This window comes from Pinus tabuliformis, chromosome 7, assembly GCF_031772625.1.
Source record: "Pinus tabuliformis cultivar Carrire ecotype Pingquan chromosome 7, CPIR1, whole genome shotgun sequence".
NCBI lineage: Eukaryota > Viridiplantae > Streptophyta > Pinopsida > Pinales > Pinaceae > Pinus > Pinus tabuliformis.
Window position 1 is genome coordinate 1,175,483,068 of NC_142293.1, and position 16,238 is coordinate 1,175,499,305.

Genomic DNA, 16,238 nt, shown 5'->3' on the forward strand with positions numbered 1-16,238 from the left:
CAGGAAAAATTGCGTTGGGGACACACGCCAGAAGGAATTTTCACTACAAAGGAAGCTCATCAGCTTCGCTACTCTGCCCCCCAAACAGTCAAGGATCAACTATGGGAAAAGTTCTGGCAACCAGGAATATGGCCCAAGGTCTCCACTTTTCTCTGGATTTTAAGCAAGAGGTGCATACTTACATGGGACAACCTGTAAAAAAGAGGATTCATTGGCCCATCAAGATTCCCAAACTGCAATCTCCATTCTAAAACCATGAGTCATTTAATGGAGACTTGCCCGCTTGCAACTCAACTATGGAAAATAATTGAGCAATGCAATAGAAGATTGGATGACCAGATGGAAGACATCATAGACACCATTATAAAGTGGTCAAGAAACCCCTTCAAAAGCCTGCTACTGAACTACCTATGGTCCTTAATACCAGGCTTCCTCTATTGGATTCTTTGGAAGGAAAGAAATAGCAGAATCTTCAACAACACCGGTAGGCCTACAAATGCTCTGTGATTTCTCCTGAAGCAAAATCTTCAAGAAACTCTGGCTATCAGAATTTGGCATGACAAATACCTGCCAGACTCTCCTCAGGAAATCACCATTCTGAAAGCATGGAATCTGGACTTATCCTTTTTAGCCCAGGTCAAAACCCATCCTCCTGCCTGCTCAGTCTCTCCCTTAATTTGGTCTCCTCCGGCAATCAACTATTTCAAGCTAAATTTCGATGGGGCTGCAAAGGGTAATCCAGGGCCAGCGGGGTTCGGAGGAATATTCAGGAACCACACAGGAGCCATATTGCACATTTATTATGGATCGATTGGCAACGACACAAACAATGCAGCAGAGCTGGAAGGACTATGGAAAGGGATCTGTATTGCAGATCAAAATCACTTCTTCCCTTTAGAAGTAGAAGGAGACTCCCTCATCCTTATAGCAGCAGCAAACAGAATCCAAGCTGGCACCCCCGCAGACAAGATAGCATCCAGCTGGAGATTGCTCAGCAGATTGGAATCCCTGGAGGAAAAACTGAGGAAACCCCAAAGTATTACCTTCAGGCATGTTCGAAGATCGGCCAACAAAGTTGTAGATAGATTAGCCAATCAGGGAGTAAACTGGCAACAACCTTACTTTTCAGGACCGCTAGAAATCGCAGATAATGAACAACTCATACAGGAGTGCACTTCTCTGGTGCAAAAGGATCTCTCACCCCCGGATGCGGGTGTCTGATGGAAAGGATGGTAGGCACATGGTCAGTCACATTGGAAAGTGTCCGAACACGCCTGCTACGGGGTGGTGTACAAAGAAAGCGAGCTGGTCTCGCACAAAGCTTTTAAGGCTAGACATTAATTCCTCAACCAGACTCCCAGTTAACTGTGCCATGGCGCACCATATCCATTGCTCTCCTGCTGCTCCAGCGTTCATTTCTGCTGCCCCAGTCTCTTGGGTCACGGTGGTCTGTGTAAAGCAGAGCTTCTACCTCAGCATGGCAGCGTTAAATTCCTTTCTAGGTTCATTCGCTCCACCTCAGGGCCTTGCAATGCCGCAAGAACGGCTTAGGATGATAAGTAGGCGAGGAGGCTCCAGGGGTCGCGCCATCCCACCGTGGTCAACCTCCCCGATGCGCTCTTTCACGGAGGTGCAGGATTCTGGGCGAAGCAGTCCCCCTGTCACAAGATCTGGTAGTGGCAGAGGTCGAGGGCACGGTAGACGAAATAATTGTGAGCATGAGGCACACCCCACAGTCCGCTATCGAATCCCCGGCACTCTTGCTCATTCTACCTTTATTGTTTCAGTCACAATTGAGAAATGTGAAGATCCCAGAGGCTAGGTAGACGCTCCTCCAGAAATGTCGACCGTCCAGAGAAGGGCGACTCCAATGGACAGTCAGCGTCCAGTCTTAGGAAGCTCCTCGATGGCGAATCAAGTTGTCTCTGTAGGTCCAAGCGAGCCAGTGCAGAGAGAACCAACATGCTCGGTGGCTCTGCATTCAGATTCGGAGGACTCTTTACAATTTGGTTGCAGAGTCGTTGAGGAACCATACACCACTGATGATGATTGATCTATCCCGGTTCTCCGCTAAAGGCAGCTTCAGCAGCAAGAATACTACTCTGTTTTGTTTCTTCACTCATGCCAGTATTGGGTCTCTGTCTTGAATATTGTTCTGCAACATGTAGGATGCAATGTTGTCTTTTTTTAGCCTCGTTTCAGGTACTTTACTGTCTCTGTTCAACTATGTATATGTGTCAGGTCTTATAAGAGGCCATATCAAAAATGGAGGTCCTCTGAGAACTAAAAAAGTGAATACTTGTGAAAATTGCCAACCTCTTGGCAAGACTTTCAAGGCCAAGGCCTTGCTGTAATTTTTGCTCTTTTTGTATAATAATAGAAGTAGACAGATTTAGATAAAAAAAACAATGCAATGGAAAATTTTATTTCGATTTTATTTAAATTACTTTTTTTTTAATTTTAAAATGAATTTTCAAGCATTAGAAAAAACAAAAATAAAATACCCTCCACTAGAGAAATTATGTCCCATCAGATCTTCCTTATCCAATGAGAAATTAGGATAAATTTATTGAAATTTAGAAATTATCTATGAATTTATGAAAAAATACAAATATTAAGCAATTTCTTGGAAGTTTGGTTAAAATTTCAAAAAAAAAACCAATTAATGCATAGTGAACACAACTTTACTGCGAGGAAAATGTTATATTCCCTCGCAATATGTGGGTCCTAGATATCGTGTGGTGGAAGCATTTGTTGTGAGACATGTTCCTAAATAACAATTAAAGAAGAGACTTGTACATTTATTATTTTAATGAGGTTGAAAGAATGGAGCTGGGTTACTCCTTTTGGCAGAACAAGGGCGCGTTTTGGTCAAAAAATGATGCTCCATCGAGCAATTGTAAGTGCTCGATAGAGCCATTTTTATGTTTTTGATCAAGCTCCTTGAGCACTAAAAAAATACCTTTATTGCAAATTAAAACTAATTGTCGATGAATCTCCTTTGTAAACCTAGATTAGGAGCTCGATCAAGCCTTAAAGATGGAAATTTTACAATTTATTTGGATATCAATAATGATATGAAAATATTATAATTGCAAGTACTTGATAGTTAAAAAATAAGAATGAAATTTAAGCACTTATTATGTTTTTAACAATGGTGTGGATTAATTTCACATTACGTTTCTAGCATTTTAGTGTACACATTTGAGAAAGGATTTTAGCACATTTGCAATTGAAATTGTAATATTATTATATATATAATTTGGTAACTTAACTTTTTTTTTTTTAAATAAGTGTAACTCAAAAATGTGAATTTGATGTTGCTCAAAATGTATATTTTATAAAATTCACTAAAGAGTTAATCTACATGATTCCCTTCATCATAATCGTATTTATTAAAATAAAACTTATATATCTATATCTATATATATATATATATATATATATATATATATATATATATATATATATATATATATATATATATATATATATATATATATATATATATATATATATATATATATATATATATATATATATATATACATACATATAATGTTTTAATATCCACTTATTGAGAAAAAAAAAATGATTTTACTAATAATTAACGTAGTTGTAATAGTTTTAAGTTATAATTAATATAGTTCTAATTGATGTAATGGTATTTGCATTTGTAAATCTCTTTGAACCTATAAAATGTAAGTGCACTACATTTTTTCCTCAGTCTCGACAAGTGTGAATTATGTATAGAAATTTTTACTCGTGAGTTAGTTTTGCAATATATATTTTTAAAATAATAAAATCATAAGGGTATCATAATTTTTAAAATATTTTTTGACTAATTTAGATTGAAACATTCATATGAAATTATTCTTATAATAATATTATTTTAAAGATTAGTTTACCTTAGTTTGTTGTTTTATTTATCTATTATAATTTGATTTATTTTTATTTATAAAATGTACAAAAAATTATAAAATGTGTATAAAATTATGTCATATTTAAAGTCAAAGAAATAAGCAAATTATCATTTTTAAGAATTGAAAAATTGAAAAAATAAAGATAAATATTTTAAAGAAAATTATCCATATATTATTATAATTTATTTATTTTTCTTGGTAAAATAAAATCAAATTTGGATTTATAATTAAGGAAAATTGGAATAAATAAATGTTATAATTTGCTTCAAGACAAGAATTGAGAGGCTTTGCTTTATTTTCCATTTCTAAGATAATTATGATATCTCCATCCAGCTTTAGGTTCAACTGAGCCTATAGCTCAATCAAGCCTCTGATTAACCACATTGTAACGTCCTCCTCCCACATATACCCAAGCAATCGACCAATTGGGGTAAACATTTGATGAGAGAGTACTATGATCTGATTCAACCTCCTAGGTCAACTTAAGGAAGTGGAACTGACAGAACACAACCAAATTTACCATCCACGGATCCTACGAAACCTCGAGGAGCTACCCCACCTTTCCAGGTCACCAACCCTTAAGGAAAGTCAACATTTCAAGGACTTAGAGCCCTAGTTTCTCCCTTTCGAAACCCTCCAAGTGACTGAGCATCCCATTCGCTCCCATGAGCCTACTTGGGTGTGATTGTAGCCTTCTGCTTCCATTTATATGCCAACGATTGTGAGATTTAACTATAAATTCTAGGGCTACGACCGAGTCACTTAACTTCATGGAATTCACATAAATGAAAAGAAACATAGAGACAATGATGCCAATATAAATTCTTAAACAAATACTTCACTAGACCCCTACTAGCCATGATAGGCATTTCATCAAACATGTCACAAATATCCATTCTACAGGTCCTAATAACATATCAGAGCATAGGGGTCTTATACCTAAAAGAGAATCTCTAAGAAACATTGATTCCTTATCACATTAGAGACATTATCATCTATCAGGTCATAGATTCATTGCTCAATCATTTACAAATAAAAAATGATGAGAATCACACATTTTGGATGCCATAAAATATATTCATAACCAACCTATAAAATATAGAAATAATGAGGATACAGCAACCATAAATTCCACATATAATACATTAATTTTACATTGAAAATAACAAGGAAATGAACTCTTATTAATGAATGCAAAATCCTACCTTGCATGGGACTACCACATTCCACCCAACCATCAACTAGTTGAGAAAAATCTCTCTTAAGTGAATCACCCCCATGCCATATTCCAGGCATGAATGTGGGACTCAAACAGAAAGAGCCCACCAGGGCTTCATGAGGCTAAACCACCTCACCCTCATCACTATAATAAGTTTGTACCACAATCCTCATAATATCACTAGGAAATAAACAAGCATGGATGTCATCGGATATCTCCGCCTAATGTGTGAGGAATTTTCTTGCGTCATAGTCTCTAGGCTTTACTACAATCGATAGTATGATCTAGGAATCACTAGGTCACAATCGCAACACTACCCTCCAAGATTTACCGTATATCCTTCCATTCACAGACAAGGATTCTTAGGCTTGACAAAGGAACAACCACTTAGAGTCTTTACTATATATCTGACCATTCATTGGTCAAGTATTCCTACGCCCATCAGGGCACACAATACCTTGATTTAATGCAACACACAATCCTCTTCACAGATCACTAGGCCAAAGGATCTACTGCAATCCATAGTATGGTTTAGGGATCACTAGGCCATGTGTTATTTCTTTCATAGGTCCACCTCACTCATCTTAGAATCCATTTGGAAATCCAACTCAACCAAAACATTAGAACCCCATCATACCATGTCTATCTAGAAATGGGAAGGCAAGGTTGAAAAACACTGTCACACGTGGAGAAAACCATGCCCTTGAAAACAAGATAACTAAGAACACACATGCATAACCATGCATGCCAAATATAGCAATGAAATCACACATGAAAATTGATACCTACAAGTAAACACATTATAGCTACTTGATCGTCCTTTCTCTTGATTGGTATTTTTCTTCCTCTTTGCCTTATTTTTCTTTTTTGATCCATTGCTCAAGTGCACGAAGAAAACTCTAAGTATCGAAGAGTATGAGAGAGAGAGAATAGAGAGAGAACTCCAAAACTGAACTGACTAAAAGACATGAACTGAGCTTCATAAGCCTTTTTATTAATGTGGCCTTTATTTTCTTCATTTTCCATTATTTTCCTTCATTTTCCTCTCACATTCAACCTATGACCTTTCACCTTCCTTTTCTACTAATTTGCATTATTTTCATAAATAAATTGCAAAGAAACTAATTTTGCCTTTCCAAAGCCTTTTCCATTGTATTTGCCAATTTCCTTAGCCATAATAACCAAAATGACACCCACACTAGAATTTTTTCCCACCATTTAACTTGGAATAAGTTTCCCATAACCCTGGTTATTATTTTTCCTTTATTAACTTTTATTACATGAAATTTTCACTAGGGTTGTTACAGAACCCACCCCCATGGGGTAACATCGTCCTTGATGTTCAGTGACAACTATAACCAACAAGATTTCTGAAAGAAAAATATACTTCCGATGGAGCTTTATAACTTATCTAATTTCACTATTTATAATGATCAACTAGGTGAGAAGCATACCAACATGAAAACATAACAACATGACACAAATAATTACTTGATCCTCATATCGCTTATAACATCTTTATAACATAGTTTGTGGTACTATTTACATCCATAAACTTATGTACATATACCAAAACAGATTGGTGTATTGGAGTAGGTTCTCTTATTTTACATCAAGAACAAGCTTGGTGGTTTTTTCCCGAAATGGTTTCCACATGAAAACCCTTTTGTCCCTTGTGTATGATATTGATGGTGTGTATGCTTGTATGTTAATTTCATGTTGCTTCCATATTACATATTGTTGTTGATTATACAGATGGGTCCCAAGCTTTAACAAGAAAAGTAAATGTGCATACAAGTTTAAAATTAGCCTTGGTAGTGATTCATCCCCCCTCTCAGTCTTACATTTTTTCCAAGACATTATTTGTACAATATATCACAAACATGATTTTCCAGGCATTAAAATGTTAATACTAATGCATACTTTTAAAATAACACAAGTTCATATGTACTCTAGATATAAATAATTACTGCTCTTCTGCAGAATCTACTAATATCAAATTTCATGTTGACTAACTCCAAAAGAGTTGAAAAGACATTACAATTAAAATATTCCTTCGTACTTCCATCATTCCACTCAAATATCACACATCCCTCACTCTACTTATGCATTTTTTATTCACATAACCATTGCACACACACAACCATATCAACATGAATTCATCTGGAAAACTACTTCTGGAATCAGCAATGTCTTTTAGTTAGTCATGTAGAAATTAGGTCGTAGATTTGTAACTCATCCTTAAGTTTTAATCAAAATAAAAAGATACAAACCTACACTACTTCTCTATTGGCATTAATTCACAATTTGGAACAAAAATCTCATACATGTAGGAAAAAATAACACACATGAAACAAGTATTTTTATGTGGGGAAGTAATCTTCTAAAAACCCCAATGCCTGCTTGCTTGAACGAAATGAATAGATATGCATTATAATTTATTTTCTCAACTATTGTCACCTTGCAAGTTCACAACTTATCTCTCTACTCACTGAAGGCCTCTAACCCATACTTAGTCAATATTTTCCTCAGCTTGAGCTCCTAGTTCGTTGTGTTGTTCCTTGAGCAATTAGTGCCTATTATTTAGAAAAATAACTCAACTAAATTTTTAATTCCTTTAGACTGATCATCTGACTACGTGCAATGCATGTACACTCAATACTAGTCTAAAAATTATGTTACAATACCTTGGAATCACCATGTCAACTGGGTAACTTGAATTCTATGCATACACAAGCTAGTTTGGGCTAATTGATTAGTTAACTCATTGATCACTGAGTTGGACTAAAGTCCCACTACACAACTAACCTTCCATTAGTTCCTCCAAAAGTTGGAACTAAACTCTAATGCATCCAAATCAAATTTATTGACTCAACGGGGTGATGCAAGCCATATCACACAAGTTAACATCATCCAAGTTGTTTGTTGATGTGGAAATTCAAATTTTCAAAATTTAATGAAGGAAATATCAGATTGAGACTTTATTGCTGCATTTTTCAACACTCCCTCTCATAAAAAAATGGATTATCAACCATCCCCACCCCACACTTGTGTAATTTGAACTTCCTTCTTGAAAAGGTCTTTGCAAAGATATCAAAATCTTATTCCTCTGTCATATGTACTACAACAACATTATCTACCTGTGCACACAGTCCCGTAAGTGGTGATACAAGATATCTATATGCTTGGATCAGTCATGAAGGACAATATTTTTATAGAGCTTAATGGAACTCTGATTATCACAATAGATCATGTTTGGATCCACCATCTGACCAAACAATCAAGGAAGTATATTTCTCATCTAGATCGCCTCACATGTTTCTTCATTGGTAGCCATTTATTATGATTATGTCGAGATGAGTGCCACATATATTTGCTTCTTGTTGTACCAAGTAAAAATTGTGGACCCAACACAAAAAATTCCACCTGATGTACTCTTTCGGTCTCATGGAATCCCCACCTAATATGCATCTGTGAAGCCACAAAACTTCACTCCCACTATTTGTTTATACCATAGTTCAAACTAGGAAGTGTTTTTGAGGTATCGTACAACATGCTTTGGTGCCCTCCAAAATAAGTTGGTTGGCCTAAATGGAGATTGAATCATATGGCTGAGTTCATTGCACATATACGGTTGTTTGTTCACAAGATACATTACTGAACCCACCAACAACATGTAAATAGTAGAATCCACTTTCGCACCTGAAATGACATCCACTTTCCTCCACTTGGTCACTAGAGGTGTCTCCACGGGTTTGCAACTTTCCATGTGGAACCTCTGAAGTATATCATTGGCATACCTACCCTGAGAGGCAAACAATTCCCCATTTCCTTTCTAAACTTCTAATCCTAGGAAGTAGTGCATCAAACCCATGTCCTTCATTTAAAGCTCTCTTGCAAGGTTCTCCATGCAATTATATCTAAACAAATTCTCATCAAAAGTTAAAATCACATCATGAACATATAAGAAAATAAAAAAAATTACCTTCTACCAATATATCATAGACGATTTCATCCACTTCACTTGTCGTGAAGCCCAAACCAGTGAGATAACTATTGATCACGATGTACCAAGAACAGGGTGCTTTCTTGAGATCGTAAAATTCTTTCTTGAGTCTGCACACATGAGACTCCCGATAAAAAGTCTCAAATCCTTCTAGTTGCTCCATATACACCTCCTCCTAAATAACTCCATTGAGGAACGTTGTTTTCATGTCCATCTGGCAGATCTTCCACCCCATCTGTGGATCCAAAGAAAGAAATGATATGATGGATGAGTACCTTGCTACAAGAGGAAATATATCCTCATAGTCAATCCCCTCAACCTGAGATTATCCTGTGGCCACAAATATGGCCTAGTACTTTTATATGCTTCTCTATGCTTCATACTTTACCTTGACGATCCATCACGAAACCACAACTGAATTATCTTCTAGTCTTGGAACCACTTACCAAACATTTTTCTTTACAATGTATTCATATTCCTCCATTCCTCCACCATTATGTCAACCCATACAGGTTTCTCTATTGCTTCCTCGAAAGAGGATGCCTCAATCTCTACATTCTTAGTCATTAGATCCATTTAGCCAGTGTCGATCTGGTGATATTCTTTACCTTAGATGATTTGAAGCAGTACCCACATTCTCCCTCACATCGTACATAAGTCTCTCAACCTCCCTGGTTCTTTTCCTACCTTCTCTAGATGTTTTTCCTTGAGTGGTTGTCTCCACTCTCTACTCCTAAACTTATGGATTATCCAAAACCTCTTGAGGCTCCTCCTTTGGATCCAAAAGCTTCTCTTCTAGTGTTTTATGAACCTCTCTCTCAAGGGAGCACAACATCACTTTGTCTTCATCAAGTTTTACATCCCTTCACATAACTATCATTCTAAGGGATGGTAAGTACACATGGTAGTTATGGCGAGTTTATGTGTAACGCATAAATACCCCAGATTCTATTGTTGGATCTAGATTCTTGATTTGTTCTTTGGTGACGTGGTAGTAAATAAAGGATCCAAAAACACTAAAGTGTAACGCATTCGACTTTCTCCCCCAGAAAGCCTCCTCTTGCTTAATCATGCCAAGAATTCAATGAGGACTCTGATTCTACAAATAGATTGTTGTTTTACATGCCTCGGCTCATAAATGCAGAGTAGGCCTTCATCATGCAAAATCACCCTTGTTTCTCCCACAATGAAATGGTTCTTCCTCTCAGCCACTCAATTCTACTGTAGATTGTGGGGTGCTTTCAACTCTCATCGAATGCCTTAATTTGCACATAATGTTTTAAATTCATTCAACACTTACTAACTGCAATTATTGCACTTGAGATCCTTCACATTCTTTCCTATTTCTTTCCCAACCCGTGCCTTGAATTCTATGTCATACGAGAATATCTCATCCTTCTTATAAATGAAAAAAATACAACACTTCTCTGATAATTCATCAATGAAAATGACAAAATAATTGTGCGTAGTAGCAGAGAAAATTTTAGGGGCTAATATTTGCCCATGAGCTAATTTTCTTAACTTTTTCCAGAAAAATATTCACTAACTTCCATTTTTTTTGTAAAAATGGTTCACCCAAAATTTATAGAATGAAATTATTTAACCCTAAAAATCACCAAGACATTATATATAGACTATATAAAAATATTATAAATTTGAAAATGTTTACAAAAATATCTCCAAACATTTTATAGAGTTCATATTATGGACTATTGGGATCTGACAAGGTTTCTAAACTTTAAGATAAATTTCCATCCTTAAAATTCTCCCTGGCTAAGGCATCCAAAACAATAATCTATTTCCAGAGTGAGAGTCCTCATCACATTCTTGGCATGATTAGATAGGAGGAGGCTTTCTTGGGGAGAAAGTTGGATGTGTTGCACTTGAGTATTTTTGGATCCTTTTTTTTATTGTGATGTCTCTAAAAATTCGAGGAAGAAGTTAGAGACAAAAGCAGAATGAAGGCATTTGTGCATTACACAGAAACTCCCCATAAATACCATGTGTACTAGCCATCCCTCAAAATGACAGTTATGCGAAGGGATGAAAAATTTAATGAAGCCAAAGCAATGTGGTTCTCCCTTGGGAGAGAGCTTCATATACCATTAGAAGAAAAGATTTTAGATCTAAAGGAGCATCCTCAAGAAGTTTTGGAGCATCCATAAGTTTTGGAGGAGTGAGTGGAGACAAGCACTCATGCACAAAAATTTAGAGAAGGTAGGAAAAGGACTAGGGATGTTATGAGACTTATGTAGGATGAGAGGGAGAATGTGGATGCTCCTTCAAATCATCCAAGAAAGAGAAGGTCAAGAGATCAATACACTAGCTACATGGATCTAATGACTAAGCTTGTAGAGACTCAGGCATCCTCTTTCGAGGAAGTAGTAGAGAAACCTCTATGGTTTGATGCAATGGTGGAAGAATATAAATACAATGTAAATAAAAATGTTTGGGAAGTGGTCTTGAGACCACCAGATAAATTAGTTTTTATTTTGAGCTGGATCTTCAAGGTAAATCATGCATCAGAGAGAAGCATTGGAAAGTACCAGGCCATATTTCCAACCCAGGGGTACTCTCAAGTTGAGGGGATTGACTATGAGGACACCTTTCCTCTTGTAAAAAGGTTCTCATCCATAAGATCAATTCTTTCTATGCTTGCACACATGAGGTGGAAGATCCCCTAGATGGATTTGAAAACAACATTCCTAAGTGGAGTTATTGAGGATGAGTTGTATATCGTGAAACCGAAAGGATTTTAGACGTTTGATCAGGATTCTCATGTGTTCATACTTGAGCAAGTGTTTTATGATCTCCAGAAATCACCTGGTTCTTGATACACCTGGATTGATAGTTATCTCATTGGTTTAGGCTTCACTAAATGTGAATAAAATGAAATCCTCTACTATATCTTGGTAGAAGGTAATTTCTAGCATTATTTTCTTATACGTTGATGATTTTATTTTAACTAGTGATGAGCAGTTGATCAAATATTTCATGTAGGACATTGCAAGAGATCTTGAAATGAAGCACATGGGTCTCATGTACTACTTCCTAAGATTGGAAGTGTGGCAAGGAAACGGGGAAATATTTATCTCTCAGGGAAGGTATGTTAATGAGATACTTCAGAGGTTCCACATGGAAAGTTGCAAACACTTCGAGACACTTGTAGTTGGGTCCACAATTACTTCTTAGTACAATAGAAAGAAAATATATGTGCCACTCAGCTCGACAGAATCAGAATAGATGGTTTCCAATCAAGAAGCATGGGAGGAAATCTAGATGAGAAAGATACATGTTGGATTCTTTGGTCAGATGATGGATCCAACTGTGATCTACTATGATAATAAAAGTTGCATCAATCTCTATGAACTTTTTTTTTCATGATTTGTCAAAGCATATAGATATCTGGTATCACCATTTATGAGAGTCTTTTAAGAGGTAGATAATGTTGTTGCAGTACATATGACAAAGGAACAAGATGTGGATATTTTGAAAAAGATATTTTCAAGAGGGAAGTTTGAGCTACACAGGGGTAGAATGGGGTTGGTTGATAATCCCTTTCTTGATTAGAGGGAGTGTTGAAAAATGGAGCAATAAATTCTCAATTTTATTTTTCCTTGAGAAAATTGAGAAAATTCAAATTTCCACATCAGCAGACGACATCAACGATGTTAACTTATGTGACATGCCTTGTGTCAACTAGTTTACTCACTAAATTAAAGTTGGAGGAGTTATATTTTAGTTACAAATTTTGGAGGAACTAGTGGAAGGTTAGTTGTGTGGTGGGACTTCAATCAAACTCGGTGATAATCTAGTTAACTGATCAATCTGCCCAAAATAGTTGGTATATGTAGAGAATTCAAGTTACCCAGGTGAGGTGGAGATTTTGAATTAGTGTAACATAAGTTGTAGACTAGTCATTAGTGTACATATGTTAAATGCAGTCCGTTGATCAGCTTGAAGGGATTACAAAATTCAAAAGAGGCATTTTTCTAAATAATAGGTGCCAATTTCTCAAGGAATAATGCAACGAACTAGGAACTGTAGCTAAGGGAAAAATTGACTTGGTATGGGTCAGAGGGCTTTAGTGAGTAGAGAGATAAGTTTTGGACTTGCAAGGTGACCACAATTGATAAAATAAATTGTACTACATCTCTATTCATTTGATTAATGAAAACATGGATTGGGGATTTTAGCAGATTACTTTCCCTAGATAAAAGTACTTGTTGCGTATGTGCTATTTCTTCTTGAATGTCAGAGTTTGTGTTCTAAATTGTGAATTAATGTCCACATATCAGTAGTGTAGGTTTTTGTCTTGTGATTTTGATTAAAACTTCATGAGCAGTTGAAAATGTACATCCTAATTTCTACATAACTAACTGAAAGGTGTTGTTGATTCTAGAAGTAGATGGGTGGGAAAAGTCATGTGGAGATGCTTGTAAGTGTGTAGTGGTTATGCAAAGAACAAATGAATATGAAAAATGAGGGGTGCACGATATTTGAGTGGAATGCCGAAAGTGTGAAGGAATCTTTTAATTGTAAGGTCTTTTCAACTCTTTTGGAGTTAGTCGACATGCAATTTCATATTAATAGATTGTGCGAAGGAGAAATAATTATTTAGATTCAGAGTACATAACCATTTGCATCATTTTAAAAGTATACATTAGTATTAACATTTTAATTCTTTGAAAATCAAGTTTGTAATAGATTGTACAAAGCATGGAGGTTCGTACAATGAAAAATTGAGAGCGTTCTGCACACAATTGATGTGATGTAGTCTTGAACATATACATTTTGTGTTATGTTGAAATTATATGAAAATAATGTTTCTAGATTTGATGTTTTACTGCTTATGTGGTTTTATGAATGTGTGTAGTTGGAAAATTGGATGGTGAGCAGATTAGTATTTACCTGCAAGGTTTTTTTCTATTAATTAGTGGACAAACATCGAGATGATAAGAATATGGATCGTGTATTTATATTTGTATCACGTTTTAGACGAAAAATAGTGGTAGGTGGTGATTTTTAGGGAAATGTGTCTACAAACATTTGAAATAGTTAGTATTGTGGGGAAAAATGCTATTTTCAATGATATAAAAAAAAGCTCACTTCATTCTAATTGTTAGATTTGTGAAATAATAATAATAATAATCATAATAATAATAAATACTAATGATGAGGCCCATGGGGCTTTGGATTAACAGTGAATGGGTGCACTGTTAAGGCAGTCCTTGCAATAGGTCACTGGTTCAAATCCCCCGTGGGTGCTTACCTACCCAAAAAAAAAAGAAAATACTAATGATGAGAGAGATATTGGAATCGTAGACATATATTTCATGACATATAGGTGGTGATTTTTGTAATATCCCTCCCCTTAATAATAAATAATAAAAATAATAAATCATAAATGTTAAATAATAAATGATATTTAAAAATATACAAGAAAATAAATAAAAATAATAAAAATAAAAATAGTAATAACTATACTAAAGCTCTAAATAAGAATAAATAGAAATAAAACAAAGAAAACAATAAAAAAATCAGTGAAGCTATCAAAAAGAAGAAAATAAAACAAGAAAGCTAAAAATCAAAAGAAAAGTAAAGAAATAAAACAAGAAATCTAAAAATCAAAGTCGCATGTAGACACATGGAGTGTGTGCATGTGGTTCCCATCTAATGTTTGCTCTATTTATTAGATGGTGAGGAGGATGGGAGGCATTCCATCTTTCCAAGATTCTATCTTTCATTCTCTTGGGAGAATGGTGTTCTAAGACATAGGATTCATTGGCAGTAGTACGTTTCTTGAGGGCTCGGGGGTGGCCAATTGTCACAAATCCTTGCACAGTTGAGACTACGGTTGGGTGGAGAGTCGTCCCCAAAACCTTTTTGTCATATAGGAGACATCGATCATAGGTAATATAGGTAAGTGCTCATTTGTTTGAAACTGATATTAATTAGGTAATTAACTTTATATTTACTTTGGACTGTTACATATGGTATCAGAGTAGGTCTCAACCCCAAAGGCCTATGGGCATCTTAGAAAAAAATATTATTTTGTTGGAATTTTTAACTTGACTTGTTTTGAAGGTAATATAGTCACATATTACTTTTGGGAGCTAGATACCTCTGGAGATTTTGGGTAATCTGTGATTTTTGGGTAATCTGCAATCATTTTCATTTGGAAATTTTTTTTAGTTTTGTTGTTTTTAATTTTTGAGGGCTTAGATGCATTTGAAGGTATGTAGGCTATTTTATTTTTTTTTAATTTTTTTTTTCCTGTAGCTCCAAAGTCAACGAAGGGGGTCTGAAATCTAAGCGAATCAATGTGAATCTCTAGTTTTCCGGCAGGCAGAACTCTTTTTATACCCTGTGAAATGGTTCTGCTGCGGGTATTTTCGTTGTTTTCGGCTGCAATTTGCCTTCCTTCTTGGCAGTCTATTCTGTATTTCTCTGCCCTTTCTTATGAGGAGCCTCTTGTGGACCATTCACATTTTGGGAACCCTGTTTTCAGCATCTTCAAAACACTTCAACGTCTCCGGCACGAAACTAACCGAACCCTCGCTCTCAAATCCAGAGCCTTCTTTGCCTCTTTTACTTCCATCTTGATCTCATCTCCATCCGATTTCGCTCGGCTCGAATCATTTACCCTGAGATCGAGATTTTTTTTGTTTCTGGAAACTCTAATTTCATCAACCCCATTAGAACCCGTTCACCTTGATTTATCAAAACCCTTTTCACTGCATTCTGGCACCCCGACATCCCCACTTGAGCTATCAGAATCAGCCTTCGAATCTTTTTCCTTGTTGTGGTCAAGATAAGCCAACAGTGAAAGGGCATCCTCCCTCACCTCCCAATGCTCAGAAGAAATGGATACAGCCGTGCTGCTCCTTCGATGCTGAAGATTTTCCTTTTATCCCCTACCAGGATTCCATGCTCCTCATTCAATGAATCGATTAAAAAAATACTTAATTAGATTGAACAATAAATTCGTACTTTCATGGTTAAATGAATTGAAGTGGAAACTAGTCTTTTATTATGGAAGCTAAAACTCGTCCCTTTCATGATTATCAATGTAAAATTAGGTGAAAAA